Source organism: Pseudophryne corroboree, chromosome 11 (assembly GCF_028390025.1).
Source record: "Pseudophryne corroboree isolate aPseCor3 chromosome 11, aPseCor3.hap2, whole genome shotgun sequence".
NCBI lineage: Eukaryota > Metazoa > Chordata > Amphibia > Anura > Myobatrachidae > Pseudophryne > Pseudophryne corroboree.
The window spans coordinates 311,568,604-311,582,721 of record NC_086454.1 but is presented as its reverse complement, the minus strand read 5'-3'; positions in this window follow the sequence as shown (position 1 = coordinate 311,582,721).

Here is a 14,118-nt window from a genome sequence, read left to right as displayed (position 1 = left end):
CAACGTCGTCTGCCACGGCCGATGCCCAATGTCATAGTACAGAGCATGTAAAATCCAAAACACCAAATATCAGTAAAAAAAGGACTCAAAAATCTAAAATAAAATTGTCAGAGGAGAAGCGTAAACTTGCCAATATGCCATTTACCACACGGAGTGGCAAGGAACGGCTGAGGCCCTGGCCTATGTTCATGGCTAGTGGTTCAGCTTTACATGAGGATGGAAGCACTCAGCCTCTCGCTAGAAAAATGAAAAGACTCAAGCTGGCAAAAGCACAGCAAAGAACTGTGCGTTCTTCGAAATCCCAAATCCACAAGGAGAGTCCAATTGTGTCGGTTGCGATGCCTGACCTTCCCAACACTGGACGTGAAGAGCATGCACCTTCCACCATTTGCACGCCCCCTGCAAGTGCTGGAAGGAGCACCCGCAGTCCAGTTCCTGATAGTCAGATTGAAGATGTCAGTGTTGAAGTACACCAGGATGAGGAGGATATGGGTGTTGCTGGCGCTGGGGAGGAAATTGACCAGGAGGATTCTGATGGTGAGGTGGTTTGTTTAAGTCAGGCACCCGGGGAGAAACCTGTTGTCCGTGGGAGGAATATGGCCATTGACATGCCTGGTGAAAATACCAAAAAAATCAGCTCTTCGGTGTGGAAGTATTTCAACAGAAATGCGGACAACAGGTGTCAAGCCGTGTGTTGCCTTTGTCAAGCTGTAATAAGTAAGGGTAAGGACGTTAACCACCTCGGAACATCCTCCCTTATACGTCACCTGCAGCGCATTCATCATAAGTCAGTGACAAGTTCAAAAACTTTGGGCGACAGCGGAAGCAGTCCACTGACCAGTAAATCCCTTCCTCTTGTAACCAAGCTCACACAAACCACCCCACCAACTCCCTCAGTGTCAATTTCCTCCTTCCCCAGGAATGCCAATAGTCCTGCAGGCCATGTCACTGGCAATTCTGACGAGTCCTCTCCGGCCTGGGATTCCTCCGATGCATCCTTGAGTGTAATGCCTACTGCTGCTGGCGCTGCTATTGTTGCTGCTGGGAGTCGATCGTCATCCCAGAGGGGAAGTCGGAAGACCACTTGTACTACTTCCAGTAAGCAATTGACTGTCCAACAGTCCTTTGCGAGGAAGATGAAATATCACAGCAGTCATCCTGCTGCAAAGCGGATAACTGAGGCCTTGACAACTATGTTGGTGTTAGACGTGCGTCCGGTATCCGCCGTTAGTTCACAGGGAACTAGACAATTTCTTGAGGTAGTGTGCCCCCGTTACCAAATACCATCTAGGTTCCACTTCTCTAGGCAGGCGATACCGAGAATGTACACGGACGTCAGAAAAAGACTCACCAGTGTCCTAAAAAATGCAGTTGTACCCAATGTCCACTTAACCACGGACATGTGGACAAGTGGAGCAGGGCAGACTCAGGACTACGTGACTGTGACAGCCCACTGGGTAGATGTATTGCCTCCCGCCGCAAGAACAGCAGCGGCGGCACCAGTAGCAGCATCTCTCAAATGCCAGCTCGTTCCTAGGCAGGCTACGCTTTGTATCACCGCTTTCCAGAATACGCACACAGCTGAAAACCTCTTACCGCAACTGAGGAAGATCATCGCAGAATGGCTTATCCCAAATGGACTCTCCTGTGGATTTGTGGCATCGGACAACGCCAGCAATATTGTGCGTGCATTACATCTGGGCAAATTCCAGCACGTCCCATGTTTTGCACATACCTTGAATTTGGTGGTGCAGAATTATTTAAAAAATGACAGGGGCGTGCAAGAGATGCTGTCGGTGGCCAGAAGAATTGCGGGCCACTTTTGGCGTGCAGGCACCGTGTACAGAAAACTGGAGCACCACCAAAAAAACCTGAACCTGCCCTGCCATCATCTGAAGCAAGAGGTGGTAACGAGGTGGAATTCAACCCTCTATATGCTTCAGAGGATGGAGGAGCAGCAAAAGGCCATTCAAGCCTATACATCTGCCCACGATATAGGCAAAGGAGGTGGAATGCACCTGTCTCAAGCGCAGTGGAGAATGATTTCAACGTTGTGCAAGGTTCTGCTGCCCTTTGAACTTGCCACATGTGAAGTCAGTTCAGACACTGCCAGCCTGAGTCAGGTCATTCCCGTCATCAGGCTTTTGCAGAAGAAGCTGGAGGCATTGAAGGAGGAGCTAAAACACAGCGATTCCGCTAGGCATGTGGGACTTGTGGATGGAGCCCTTCATTCGCTTAACCAGGATTCACGTGTGGTCAATCTGTTGAAATCAGAGCTCTACATTTTGGCCACCGTGCTCGATCCTAGATTTAAAACCTACGTTGTATCTCTCTTTCCGGCAGACACAAGTCTGCAGGGGTTCAAAGAACTGCTGGTGAGAAAATTGTCAAGTCAAGCGGAACGCGACCTGTCAACATCTCCTCCTTCACATTCTCCCGCAATTGGGGGTGCGAGGAAAAGGCTACGAATTCCGAGCCCACCCGCTGGCGGTGATGCAGGGTAGTCTGGAGCGATTGCTGATGCTGACATCTGGTCCGGACTGAAGTACCTGCCAACGATTACTGACATGTCGTCTACTGTCACTGCATATGATTCTGTCACCATTGAAAGAATGGTGGAGGATTATATGAGTGACCGCATCCAAGTAGGCACGTCAGACAGTCCGTACGTATACTGGCAGGGAAAAGAGGCAATTTGGAGGCCCTTGTGTGGCATACTGGAATGTTAGGAGACAAGAGATATTGGAAAGTTCCAAAAGCCATTTAATTCTTATCAGTGAGTGGGGGAGTTTTATGGCCCCAACCAGTTACTTGCAGACCCTGTGACATGTAAGAGGTTAGGACAAGAAGTGTAGGGGGATTTTTAGCAAAAGGAACAAAGCACAGGACAGTTCAGGGTGAGCTGAGGACTGAGGATGGAGGGTACAGGCTAGTGTCCAGGGGAAATGCAGGCTGGGGACTGTGGAACAAGAATGGCACTCCACAGTCCCTGGCATGATGGAGAGAAGAGCAGCGTGTGGGTATTGCTATGAAGAGAGGGAGAGCCCATATCTGCAGTGTAACAGTAGAGCCAGCAGCTTCAGTGAGAGATGGAGAGTGCAGTGTGAGAGCCACAGTATGCAGAGTACAGTGGAAGGAACCAGGAACGAAGGACCTTCAGGGGTACCCAAGAAGCAGGACGGGAGGTGTGAGTCTGCGGGATAGGACGAGCTGGGTTAGTGGTAGGAACCACGTTTGGCGGAAGGCCCCCAGTAACGTGTACATGAGATCCCGTTTAGATAGAGCCCCTAGCGAATGGGGGAGAGCACACTGAAATTAATCTCAGTTTGCGGAAGCCGCACTACTGATTCCCAGAGACTGCGCTGGTATGTACTGTACTGTAATGATGTCACATCACTGTAAATGCTGTTATTGCCCGTGAAGCAAATGAAAGGAGATGTAACTTGATGTAACCCATATGAATATTGCGCTGGAGAGGAGAACAAGGAGTTAAATGTTACTGTCGTGATAACCCTGTCTGAACTGTGAATAAACTGCTTTCTTATGTGATGAGACGGCCTGGCGTGACAATGCTTTTTAATATGACTGATGGATCGGCCGCTGCCCGGCTATCACACTTGCACAACATGGCTTTATTCTACCTAAGTTGCCCTCCCTCCAGTGTGTACTTCGAAAGAGTGTTTAGTGCCGCCGCTCACCTTGTCAGCAATCGGCGTACGAGGCTACTTCCAGAAAATGTGGAGAAGATGATGTTCATTAAAATTAATTATAATCAATTACTCCTTGGAGACATTCACCAGCAGCAATTGCCTCCAGAAAGTACACGGGGATCTGAGATGGTGGATTCCAGTGGGGACAAATTAATAATCTGTGAGGAGGGGGATGTACACAGTGAAAGGGGTTATGAATCGGACGATGATGATGAGGTGGACATCTTGCCTCTGTAGAGCCAGTTTGTGCAAGGGGAGATTGATTGCTTCTTTTTTGGTGGGGGCCCAAACCAACCAGTCATTTCAGTCACAGTCGTGTGGCAGACCCTTTCGCTGAAATGATGGGTTGGTTAAAGTGTGCATGTCCTGTTTATACAACATAAGGGTGGGTGGGAGGGCCCAAGGACAATTCCATCTTGCACCTCTTTTTTTTTTTTTCTTCTTTGCGTCATGTGCTGTTTGGGGAGTGTTTTTTGAAGGGCCAGCCTGCGTGACACTGCAGTGCCACTCCTAGATGGGCCAGGTGTTTGTGTCGGCCACTAGGGTCGCTTAGCTTACTCACACAGCTACCTCATTGCGCCTCTTTTTTTCTTTGCGTCATGTGCTGTTTGGGGAGTGTTTTTTGAAGGGCCAGCCTGCGTGACACTGCAGTGCCACTCCTAGATGGGCCAGGTGTTTGTCGGCCACTAGGGTCGCTTAGCTTACTCACACAGCTACCTCATTGCGCATCTTTTTTTTCTTCTTTGTGTCATGTGCTGTTTGGGGAGTAGTTTTTTGAAGGGCCATCCTGCGTGACACTGCAGTGCCACTCCTAGATGGGCCAGGTGTTTGTGTCGGCCACTTGGGTCGCTTATCTTAGTCACACAGCTACCTCATTGCGCCTCTTTTTTTCTTTGCCTCATGTGCTGTTTGGGGAGTGTTTATTGGAAGGGCCAGCCTGCGTGACACTGCAGTGCCACTCCTAGATGGGCCAGGTGTTTGTGTCGGCCACTAGGGTCGCTTAGCTTACTCACACAGCTACCTCATTGCGCCTCTTTTTTTCTTTGCGTCATGTGCTGTTTGGGGAGTGTTTTTTGAAGGGCCAGCCTGCGTGACACTGCAGTGCCACTCCTAGATGGGCCAGGTGTTTGTGTCGGCCACTAGGGTCGCTTAGCTTACTCACACAGCTACCTCATTGCACATCTTTTTTTTCTTCTTTGCGTCATGTGCTGTTTGCGGAGTAGTTTTTTGAAGGGCCATCCTGCGTGACACTGCAGTGACACTCGTAGATGGGCCAGGTGTTTGTGTTGGCCACTTGGGTCGCTTATCTTAGTCACACAGCTACCTCATTGCGCATCTTTTTTTCTTTGCGTCATGTGCTGTTTGGGGAGTGTTTTTTGGAAGGGCCAGCCTGCGTGACACTGCAGTGCCACTCCTAGATGGGCCAGGTGTTTGTGTCGGCCACTAGGGTCGCTTAGCTTACTCACACAGCTACCTCATTGCGCCTCTTTTTTTCTTTGCGTCATGTGCTGTTTGGGGAGTGTTTTTTGAAGGGCCAGCCTGCGTGACACTGCAGTGCCACTCCTAGATGGGCCAGGTGTTTGTGTCGGCCACTAGGGTCGCTTAGCTTACTCACACAGCTACCTCATTGCGCCTCTTTTTTTCTTTGCGTCATGTGCTGTTTGGGGAGTGTTTTTTGAAGGGCCTGCCTGCGTGACACTGCAGTGCCACTCCTAGATGGGCCAGGTGTTTGTGTCGGCCACTAGGGTCGCTTAGCTTACTCACACAGCTACCTCATTGCGCATCTTTTTTTTCTTCTTTGCGTCATGTGCTGTTTGGGGAGTTTTTTTTGGAAGGGCCAGCCTGCGTGACACTGCAGTGCCACTCCTAGATGGGCCAGGTGTTTGTGTCGGCCACTAGGGTCGCTTAGCTTACTCACACAGCTACCTCATTGCGCCTCTTTTTTTCTTTGCGTCATGTGCTGTTTGGGGAGTGTTTTTTGAAGGGCCTGCCTGCGTGACACTGCAGTGCCACTCCTAGATGGGCCAGGTGTTTGTGTCAGCCACTTGGGTCGCTTATCTTAGTCACACAGCTACCTCATTGCGCCTCTTTTTTTCTTTGCGTCATGTGCTGTTTGGGGAGTGTTTTTTGGAAGGGCCATCCTGCGTGACACTGCAGTGCCACTCCTAGTAGGGCCAGGTGTTTGTGTCGGCCACTTGGGTCGCTTATCTTAGTCACACAGCTACCTCATTGCGCCTCTTTTTTTCTTTGCGTCATGTGCTGTTTGGGGAGTGTTTTTTGAAGGGCCAGCCTGCGTGACACTGCAGTGCCACTCCTAGATGGGCCAGGTGTTTGTGTCGGCCACTTGGGTCGCTTATCTTAGTCACACAGCTACCTCATTGCGCCTCTTTTTTTCTTTGCGTCATGTGCTGTTTGGGGAGTGTTTTTTGGAAGGGCCATCCTGCGTGACACTGCAGTGCCACTCCTAGATGGGCCAGGTGTTTGTGTCAGCCACTTGGGTCGCTTATCTTAGTCACACAGCTACCTCATTGCGCCTCTTTTTTTCTTTGCGTCATGTGCTGTTTGGGGAGTGTTTTTTGGAAGGGCCATCCTGCGTGACACTGCAGTGTCACTCCTAGATGGGCCAGGTGTTTGTGTCGGCCACTTGGGTCGCTTATCTTAGTCACACAGCTACCTCATTGCGCCTCTTTTTTTCTTTGCGTCATGTGCTGTTTGGGGAGTGTTTTTTGGAAGGGCCATCCTGCATGACACTGCAGTGCCACTCCTAGATGGGCCAGGTGTTTGTGTCGGCCACTTGGGTCGCTGAGCTTAGTCATCCAGTGACCTCGGTGCAAATTTTAGGACTAAAAATAATATTGTGAGAGTTCAGAATAGACTGAAAATGAGTGGAAATTATGGTTATTGAGGTTAATAATACTATGGGATCAAAATGACCCCCAAATTCAATGATTTAAGCTGTTTTTTAGTTTTTTTTGAAAAAAACACCCAAAACACACCCGAATTCGACAAAAAAAATTCGGTGAGGTTTTGCCAAAACGCGTTCGAACCCAAAACACGGCCGCGGAACCGAACCCAAAACCAAAACACAAAACCCGAAAAATTTCAAGTGCACATCCCTAATATATATATATATATATATATATATATATATATTTGTGTGTGTGTGTGTGTGTGTGTGTGTGTTTGTGTGTATAAAAAAAACTATATACAGTATGACAGACACACACACATACATAACACACACACACACACACATGCTGTACATGCATAATTATAAACACACACACACATACATACTGTATGCCGCCTGGTCCCTGTAGAGATCATGTGATCAAGCATAACAAAGAGGGAGCTGCTGTTTCGCTGAGCACGCGCAACAGCTCTTGGGTATATAGTATTCTGTGCAGAGAGCTCTGACGAATAGAGCTCCCTGCAGCAGCAGAAGCTGTGATCACGATTGCGGTAGCGGTCGCGATTGCGGTTTGCATTAAGACGGAGACACAGCTGTCTCCGTCTCTGAAAACATGAATTTGCCCTAACGGTGAAGGGGTTCTGGCTACTCAGAAACCCCCCTGCGTGCGCCACTGTCTGTGTGGGTAGGTTTGCTGGGCATATGTGTAAGGGGCATCAGTGCCGGTTCAAGGGCGCAGAGCGCCCCGGGCAGGAAAGGGGCGTGGCCTAATACAGGGGGCGTGGTGAGTCACGCCCCCTGTACATTGAAAGCGCCGCTTGAATGCTGTGCGGTGCGCGATGACGTCATCGCGCACCGCACAGCAAAAGGTCCTCTCCACGAAGAGAAACTAGACGCTATGCGTCTAGTTCCCTTCTTGGAGAGGACCTTTGCTGTGCGGTGCGCGATGACGTCATCGCGCACCGCTCAGCAGTTACTCTCCACGAAGGGAAACTAGACGCATAGCGTCTAGTTCCCTTCACAGGAGGCGCGAGGACGGGGACGGCAGCGGGCAGCGGAGGCGGACGGGGGACACAGCGGGCAGCAGTGGCGGATCTTGCCACGGTGCGGCGCCCTCCGGATGGCGCCAGCGCCCTCCGGAAGGCGGCGCCCCGGGCAAAAGTCCTGCTTGCCCGTGGCAAGAACCGCCACTGAGGGGCATTATGTGTGTCATGTGTAACTATAAATGCATTAATAATGTGCAACATATGTGTAAGGGGCATTATGTGTGTCATTATGAGTAAAAGGGCATTAATAAAGGTTGGCATAATGTGTAAGGGGCATTATGTTTATAAGGACATTAGTAATACTGTGTGGTATTATATGTACATATAATGTGAATAAAGTTGCACTACTGTATGGCGTAATTTGAATTGTGGGTACTATTGTATGGACATGCCCCTTCCCAAAATAACACGCCCCTTTTTGGGCTGCGCGCCAAATGTGTGCACTGTTCCTATTTAAAAAATAGAGGGTAGGAGCAACAAAATAAAGACTGCTATGACTGAAGGGTGATGGTGAAGTGAAAGAAGTGCAAGGTCCAAGGCGGAACTAGCAGCGGTGCTAGGGGGCACCAGCCAAAATCTTGCCTAGGGCATCATATTGATTAGGGCTAACTCTGCATAAATGTGTATGCACCTCCTCCTGAGTAAGACAACCTATTGCTGAGTTGTACGCAAACCCAATGGCTTGCATATAGCTCCGATGGGTAGAGATCTGTGCATGCCCAGGATCTGTACTGTACATACGCCAGTCTCTATCTTAGTGCCCCTAAGCCGCGGCTGTGTGGGGGCGGAAATGGGGTGGGACTGGACAGCGTTCCTGCAAATGGGGGTATGTTGTGTTTTCTGGGAGTGCCAAGGGCAGTATCTGCGTCTTCTGAAGCAAATGTACTGGCCCCAGGAGCCAGAAAAGCCCGGTCATCCTGGGTAACCTGAGGGATACTTAGATGGCCGATGTTCACGTGAGTGATCCGAAGACGCAGCTGTGGATCGCCATAGCCGTCAGGGGGCATCTATTTACATAAGTCACTTTCTGTAGCATTAGCATAACAGCAGTAGTAGCTACAACAACTGTCACATGTGTGATTAGTCAGGGGCAAGTGTGGATAGATAATGATAATAATCGGTCCCCGAGCTAGTGATTTACATGAGTTAGTGCGTCTTTTGCCAGTCTAGTGTATGCAACTTTCTCTTACGTCCTAGAGGATGCTGAGGTCCACATTAGTACCATGGGGTATAGACTGGTCCACTAGGAGCCATTGGCACTTTAAGAGTTTGAGAGTGTGGGCTGGCTCCTCCCTCTATGCCCCTCCGGATGAGCCGGTCACAGCTAGGGGAGCTCTCCAGAGTTTCCTTGGTAAAGTTTATTTTTAGAGTTTATTATTTTACAGAGAGGCTGCTGGCAACAGCCTCCCTGCAGCGAGGGACTGAGGTGGGCAGTAGTGTCCGCCCAGCGGTGTCTGAGCCACTGTCTCTGCTGACTGGACACTGAGCTCTAGAGGGGATAGATCGTTCCCCGCCTCAGGGGATCGCTAACCCCACCAGCATGCCACCACCCCCTTGCAGAGCTGAAGATTGTGGCGAGTGAGTCACCGACCCCCCTAACAAGCTGGGGGCCGGTGTGAAGATGGCGGCATCAGGGTAGGAGCGCAGTATTAACTGCGCTCCAGCAGGCTCAGCGGTACATAGTGCGGCGCTGTGAGGGGCGCCCTGTGCCAGCGCCTACACCCTACACTGGTCATACAGGATCTCAGCCAGCATAATTCCTCAGGCCAGTATAATCTTATGAAGAGTGGGAAAACAGTGCCATTATGGGGGCGGAGCTTCTCCTCAGCGGACCCAGCAGCAATCGGCTCCATCTTCCTGCCTGCACAGCGCTGTCCAGATAGAAGCAAGTCCCTCCACAGCAACTCCAGCTATCTCTCACGGTATCAGGGGGTTGTAGAAGGGGGGGAGGCTGCAAAATGGCTGTGCAACCTATTAAGGTGCACAGTCAGCGCTGGTAAGGGATCTACCTTTTGTGTTAAAAGAGCTGTGTGTGGGTTGGCTCCAATCTCTGTGTCTCTCTTGCCATTCTTTGGGGGAAACTCTGTCTGTCCTCCCCTGTGTGTGTGTGGAGTGTCTGTGGTCTCCATTAAGCAATGTCCAGGGTCTCTGTGTCATATGCTGCAGAGGATATGTCCTCTCAGGGTGATCCCATTCCATGTAATCAGGATAGCACTGGTTTAGCACAGATACCAGCAAGGAAACCTGAGTGTTTTTCCTCTATCGAATCTGTGATTTCTCAGACTTCTAATAGAGCTGCACAATCTGAATTTGCACCTCAGGCTTTACAGCATACTTACCTACTCTCCCGGAAGCTGCGGGAGGCTCCCGTTTTTTGGGGTAGCCCCCCGCACCCCCGGAAGAGTGGGCAGGTCTCCCGCATCCTGCTCGCACCCTAGTGATGGGTCCGTCGGGTGGAGAAGGGGTTAAAATGACGCAAATCGCATAATTTTAGCCCCACCCCCTTCCCGCAGACCCGCGAATCGCGGCATTTCCTGATGCGGGGCGGGGCTTAGTGATGTCACAGTCCGGCCCCACCCCCCGAAGGCACCTGCAGCGTCTCCTCTCCGGGCTTCTCCCGGAGAGGAGAAATACAATGTAGGTAAGTATGCTTTACAGGACTCTATGGCAGTCTGGCCCAGTTCTGTCGCATCAGGGCTCTCCTCTGTATGTTCCCAAACACGTGTTCTTGCTCAGAATAGGCAGGTTGACATGGACACCGTTTCTGACACTGCGGACGGTGATGGGGATATGTTTGGGGGGACTGCATCTCTTACACAAGTGCAGTTAATGATAGATGTGTTGAATATTTCTGATACAACACCTGAGCAGGTTGAGGAGGCTTCCTTCACTGATAAGGGAACCTCACTAACCTTCCCTGCGTCAAAAATGCTATGTTTGAGAAAGCACGTGTTAATCCTGCCAAAAATTCCAGATCCCTAACAGGATCCAGGTGGCTTTTCCTTTCCCTGTGGAGGATAGGACTGAGTGGGAAACCCAACCGGTATTGCAGCCGGCTGACCGTAAGGGATAATACACTTAGATCAGTGTTCATGGCTTCAGGGGCAATGTCCCACTATTGCCAGTCCCACTATTGCCAGTACAAGCATTGCCAAGTCCATAGTAAAGTGGTCAGGCACGTTACTTGAGGATTTGGATAACATGGAGAAAAGTGATGTTAAATTGTTTTTGCGTAACATTCAGGATTCGGCAGGTTTTCTGGCTGAATCCATGAATGATTTGCACCCCCCCCCCCCTCCCTCTCTGTCTGTTGTTTGTCTGTGACCCCTCCCCCTTCCAGCACCTGATATATAATTACCTCTAGGTATGATTGAGCTGCTGCCAAATTGTTTGTCTGCTTGTGTGCAAGAGGCATTGAATGGGAGCAGTATTTGGTAGGCATGCTGTTCATTGTAGTGCCAATGGGAGATCCTGGGAGTGGCTCGCGGGTAAGTTAGCTCTATGTCTGGAAGTGTTTTAGTAATAGCCTTTATCATGAGGCCTACTGTGACAAATTACATGGCCCTACTTGGGCACTGCTATTATGTAGGTTAGGACTGCTGTTTCGGAGAAGCCGTGAAGTGGCCAGCAGCTTAAACATGTGTTTGCAAACATTTGTGACTAATTCTCTGAATTTTATTACCAGATAGGTTCAGGGATAGTTACAGATAATTTTCAGTGTGCAGAAGGGGATTAAGGGGTGGGGATTTGCACCCCCCCACCCCCCCCACACCCCTCTCTGTCTGTTGTGAATCCATGAAGGACCTGGGTTCCATTTCTGAAGGGATTTTTTCCATGTCAGTCTCAGCTCGTCGTGGACTGTGGCTACGTCAGTGGCCTGCCGATGCAGAATCCAGGAGAAGTGTGGAGACCCTACCCTACACAAGTCAGGCTCTCCTTGGGGAAGCGCTAGATGCGTGGATCTCCACAGCTACAGTGGGTAAGTCACCTTTTCTTCCCTCAACTACGTCTGCTCTGAAGAAACCCTTTTCTTCAACTGCATCACAGCCCTGTGGGGCTGCCAAACCAGAGAAGCCAGGCCATCCAATGCCTCCTTTCGGGGAGGTAGGCCCAAGTCCAGAAAACCTGCTGCTGCAGGTTCCTGGGAACAGAAGCCTGCTTCAGGTGCACTAAAGTCCTCCACATGACGGTGGACTGCACGCCCCAGTGGTGGGGCCGGTGGGAGCGCAGCTCAGACGTTTCAGTCATGTCTCGGTGTCGTCCGGCCTGGATCCCTGGATGCAAGATACTGTGTCCCAGGGATACAGGCTGGTATTTCAGTTCTCTCCTTACAGATTTTCAATTCAGGCCTGCCAGCTCTGCTGGCAGACAGGACTGTCCGGCAAGACGCCGTCCAGACGTTGGTGGAGGCACAGGTTCTTGTGCCAGTACCACCTCATATGCAAAACAAAGGTTTCTATTCGTACCTTTTCATATACCAAAATCGGATGGTTCGGTCAGACCCATTCTAAACCTAAAAAAAACCTTTTCTGAGGGAGTACAAGTTCAAAATGGAGTCTCTAAGGGCGGTAATATCAGGAGAAGGGATTTTCCTGGTATCCCTGGATATCGAGGAGGCATAACCCCACATTCCATTTTGGCTGCAGCATCAAGCAATTCTCAGATTCGCTCTGTTGAACTGTCATTTAAAGTTCCAGGACCTGCCATTCGTACTCTCCACATCACCGAGGGTATTCACCAAGGTGATGGCAAAGATGATGGTTCTTCTCCGCACACAAGGGGTGAACGTGATTCCATATCTGGACGTTCTGCTGATAAAAGCATTGTCAAAGGAGAAGCTATTGTGGTCCAGTGCTCTCACGACCCATCTGCTCAGAGTCCACAATTGGATTCTGAACCTTCCAAAATCACATTGGGAACCATCCAGGAGGTTGGCCTTTCTGGGATTGATCCTCGACACAAAAGTGTTGAGGGTGTTTCTTCCATGAGAAACAGCGTTGGTGATGCGAACATCGGTCTGGGATGTCCTGAAGACTGCCCGGGTGTCGGTTCATCACTGCAATTGCCTTCTGGGGAAGATGGTGGCATCTTACGAGGCCCTCTGGTACAGGAATATTCATGCTAGGTTCTTCCTGGTGGATCTCCTGGACAAGTGGTCAGGATCTCATCTGCACATGCACCTGAGAATTCGTCTGTCGCCAAAGGCCAGGTGTCACTCCTCTGGTGGCTCCAATTACCTCACCTTCTGGAGGGCTGCAGGTTCGGGATTCAGGACTGGATCCTTCTAACAACGGATGCAAGCCTCCAGGTCTGGGAAGCAGTCACTCAAGGCGAGACCTTCCAAGGATGGTGGTGAACGGTCTTCTTCAGGCGGCCCATCTTCTAAGAATTGGGCCATTCAAGTGCAGTCGGACAATGTAACAACACTGGCTTACATAAACTGTCAGGGCGGAACGAGGTGCAGAGCTGCAATGTCAGAAGTGACAAGAATCATCCTCTGGGCAGTAAAACACGCGTGGGCGCTGTCAGCATTCTTCATTTCGGGAGTGGACTACTGGGAAGCAGACTTCCTCAGCAGACATGATCTCGATCCAGGGGAGTAGGGTCTCCATCCAGAGTTGTTCAAGGATATAACAGCCGTTAGACTTAATGGCCTCTCTTTTCGACAAAAAGCTTCTGCGTTATTGTTCCAGGTCGAGGGACCCACAGGCAGTGGCAGTGGATGCCCTGATGTCTCCGTGGATGTTCCAGTCAGTGTAAGTGTTTCCACCACCCCCACTAAGCCCAAGAATCCTAAAGCTCATAAGGAAAACAAGGGTTCAAGTGATCCTGATTGCCCCAGGCTGGCCTAGAAGGGCTTGGTACGCGAACCTTCTGGATCTACTACGAGAAGAGCCGAGGCCTCTTCCTCTTCGAGAGTACCTGCTGCAGCAGGGGCCGTTCGCCTATCAATAATTACCGTGGCTACCTTTGACGGCATGGAGGTTGAACGTCTGATACTAGCTCAGAAGGGCATACCGAACAAGGTTATTCCTACCCGAATACAGGCTAAGAAAGGAGTAACGTTTAAACATTAATGTCAGGAATCTGCATTTTCCATCACATCACTGCTGTGGAACTACAGGTTCCAGCAGTTCAGTTCTGTTCCAGTTCTCGTTTTCAGTCCTCTGCAGCCTGGAGTACATAGTGCTTCAACTAACTCACAGCTGATCTGGACACCCAATCCAGCTAGTATCTCCGCCTGCAGTTTGTGTCCAATCACTGCTGGGCAGGTGGTATAACTTCCAGTTTGTGGCTCTCTCACATCGCCTTGGACAACACGTCACATCCCGTGAACAGGCGGCTCCTGTTTGCAATCCTCTGTCTACAGAGATTTCCTTGTGTATTAGACCTGTGGAACTACAGGTCCCAGCTGTTCCAGTTCCCAGTTGTTCCTGTGTTCCTGTGGAAC